The following is a 3593-nucleotide window of genomic DNA, read 5'->3' on the forward strand; positions in this document are numbered from 1 at the left end:
GAAGGGATAAGCAGCGAAGGTAGATGGATTAGTTGCAGTCCATATCCCGTCCAAGAAAATCAGCAACAGCCGAACCACTACCGGAATCGCCCCGCCGTCGGCATAGGCCTGAGCCCCGTCGGGATAGGCCTATGCCGACGGCCCCCGTCGGCATAGGGCCGTCGGCAACATATGCGTCGGCACAGCCAGGGAGGCCGTCAGCATAGAAAAGCCGTTGGCATATATGATACGCCGACGGGGGCCGTACATCTATGCCGACGGCCCTGGCCGTCGGCAACTATCACGCCTAACGGCGGCCGCCGTCAAGTCTGCCCAACGAATGGTCGCCACGTGGCACAACTATGCCGACGGCCTAGCCGTCGGCACAATTTTTAAACTAAGCCGACGGTTAGGCCGTCGGCATAGTTTTGGGGCTATGCCGACGGCCTAACCGTCGGCATAGCTCCATGCCACAACTGCCAAGGTGTTGCCACGTGTCAGCTAGGCCGACGGCCTAACCGTCGGCATAGCTCCGCACCAGACTTCCCCGCTATTGCCACGTGCCGGCTGCTGGTAACACAAGGGCACTATGCCGACGGTTAGGCCGTCGGCCTAGTTATGCATTATTTTCTCTCTTTTTTTCCCATATTTTTGTTGCTTTTCAATTCAAATAACAGCATCATCTCATCATCATCACAACAGAATAGATAAGATAATCATCACAACTTCATCATCATCGCAAGTCCAACATGATAAACATCATCACAGGTCCAACATAAAAGTAGGCATAGTCCTCGAGCATAGGTAAAAAAATTGTTGCTTTTGATTCTGCCCTGTAAATTAAAATAGCTACAGGGCCTATGTAGACACCATATATCAGGTTCACATTATGTGCACCAATCTGCTTTTATTCCATTAACTAATTATATCACATATATGCACTTTAGTTTGTTAGAAACATAACCACCAAGACACCATACATCAGGTTCACAAATGGACAACTAAAAGATGTAAGTATGGGAGATGAGTTGTACAAAATGAAAGCTAAAACATCAAGTTGACAAGGATAGCTGGCTTCTTCATTCCTTGTGAGTGTCATCCTTTTGTTTGCTTCCTACAAAAGTTAAACAAGTCTCAATTACAATAGACTATCATAAGCTGCATTTTGTTTGCTTGTTTTCAGTTTTCAAATATTCCATATGTGAGTACAGTACTTTTTTGGCAAGTGAATCACATGCTGCTAGAAATGATACCATATCTCAAAACATTTACATGTAAATTGTGTTGACTGCTTACACACTAGTCTTTAGAAATAATAGAAGCGCTTAGCTAGCTTCATACCAAAGATTGGAAACAAGATCACCTAAGGCATGCAATTCAAACACGTAACAATCGAAATAATAGTGTGAAAGCATCATATGAGAGACACATGTCAAGAAAAAAGGAATCTGATTTGGAAGATTTTACCTAAAATGCTTTTGACTTTTGACTCCTACAATGCAAGCAAATCAGTTTAGTAATTATGGGTTATTTTGATAATAACATAAGGGAGGAAATAGTTATTTGCTATAGTACTACTACTACTACTCCTGGCCCTGTCCTAAAGGTAAAAAGGCAAGACAATACAGAGGCATCCATCCCTTGTTTATACAGTACTCCCTCTGTCCCATAATGTAAGATGTTTTTTGACACTAGTCTAGTGTCAAAAAACGTCCTACATTATGGGACGGATGGAGTAGCTTTTAACCTTTCATCTCTCCGAGGGGCATATAACTAGAATAATTATTGTAATGAACAAATGTGGAAACAGTTCATTATTTGTAAATAATTAGAATCGTTTGATATAAATTTCATCTCTCCGAGGGGCATATTACTTTAATATGAAGAAAAAGTCTCGCGTGGCAGAAGATTCACAAGCATTGCCAAGGACTACAAATAAAAGTACTTATTCAGTAATTAGTAGCAAAAAGTTTGAGAGACCATACATGCATATCTATAAGTAATTAGAAACAACAAGTTTAAGAGGTTAATTGCCTCAAATGGGTTTCAGTAAGGCACAAGACAAGAATCTAGCTATGTTCTGTGAATAAGCCAAAACGGAAGAACATTAAGAATTTACCATCACTCTGAAATGAAAACAGGAAAACATATACTGAATTACTCTCATTTTCTATGAATAAACGTATCAAACCTAGCTAACCCTCGGTTTCCAGAAAATAGGATAGATCCAGGCCAAATTGATTTTTAGTTATTGCTACTGTCTAGAGCTCATAAAATCTTCCTTTTAGTTAAAGCTCACCAAATAGTTTGATTCATAAATTCTTGAAGCTGAACATGGCATATTCATTCATGCTGCAGCCCAATAATACATGTATATGTAAATGACTGAACCATCCATGTCTCTCTCTCTCTGAAACCGAATTGATCTCTTCTTCTTTTTTTTGTTCTATACAAGTACGCACGAGTTAACTGAAACCCAAAGCACTCCAAGCTACAAGGACATATTCAGATTGGAGTGTCACCAAACTGTGGCAAACTAAACTAGCACATTGGATTTGATTGGCCCTAAAAGGCTAACTGCAAGCAAAGACTGGAGGAAGGAAGGATCACCGGTCGATGCTGCAGCAGCCCGCTGTTGAATGCGTGGTGGTTCAGGCAGTGGAGGAAGACGAGGAGCAGAACAGGCCATTGGTGGCCTGCTAGGTGCGCCCCTCCTCCTCGAGCGGGGCAAGGACGACAGCTGCTAGGCTCGTCGAGCTCGGAATCCTATGGGAGGAAGGCCTCCGCGCCGCCCTGTCCCGAGATCCAGCGCTTCGACCCATCCGCGTGATGAGTGACCTGCAGCAAGGGATTGAAAAAGAAGGTGAGGTAGGGTGAGGAGGGGAGGTTGGGCTGGCAGTTGCTGCGGATCCCGGCGAGGATGGAGAGGGTGTACCTACTTGAGCCACGCCGACGTTGGAGCCGCCAAATCCCTAGCCGTGGGTGAGGGTAGGGGCCACGCCCGGCGGATCTAGCCATACTGGATGAAGGCCCGGTGAGAGGGGAGCGCGGAAGCCTGCTGCGCCCCGGTGGAAATCGACGGAACCCGCCGGCGTGGGCGGCGGCGGTGGCATGGAGTCACGTAGGGAGAGGGGGACTCGCGCGCGCGAGAGAGAGGATAAGCAAATCGAGCGGGTGGAGAAGGTAGATCAGCTCGAGGGGGAGCAGTAGGTGGCAAGTACGGCAGCGAAGCATGCCGGCAGTGGCCGGAATCGAGCGGCGGCGCCGGCGGCGGAGACAGAGGGGATTGGGCAGGAGAGCTGAGAGAGATATCGAGGGAAAAGTGAGAGAGAGATGGATGGATTGGGTGGGGTTTTATTTTCTTTTCTTTAGGTGGATGGATGGATGTGGGATGGAGAGATAGATGGATGGATGGATGTGCGCCATGTCATCAATCCAAGGCATAAGTGTTTCCACCAATGACAAGTAACCTCTTACAATTGTGTTTTTTCCTTTCGTTTTTCTTCTTTTTCTTTAACCTCTTATTCCGGTTAACACTTAACCACGAAGCCGGTGGTTGCCGGATAGCCGATGCCCAAAACCCTAGGGTCGCGGGTGAGCGGTGGTGGTCATGA

At 46.1% G+C, this 3593-nt stretch overlaps 1 long non-coding RNA gene across 1 annotated transcript; it reads right to left on the reverse strand.

The window, feature by feature from the left end:
* Nucleotides 1-853: 853 nt before the first annotated feature.
* LOC125549592 lies at nt 854-3306 on the reverse strand. The gene is made up of 3 exons (XR_007301398.1): nt 2915-3306; nt 2590-2817; nt 854-1093 (listed from the first exon to the last, which is right to left on the reverse strand). It is a non-coding gene; the product is annotated as an uncharacterized LOC125549592 (long non-coding RNA).
* Nucleotides 3307-3593: the final 287 nt, after the last annotated feature.

The sequence above is a fragment of the Triticum urartu genome, chromosome 3, assembly GCF_003073215.2.
Source record: "Triticum urartu cultivar G1812 chromosome 3, Tu2.1, whole genome shotgun sequence".
NCBI lineage: Eukaryota > Viridiplantae > Streptophyta > Magnoliopsida > Poales > Poaceae > Triticum > Triticum urartu.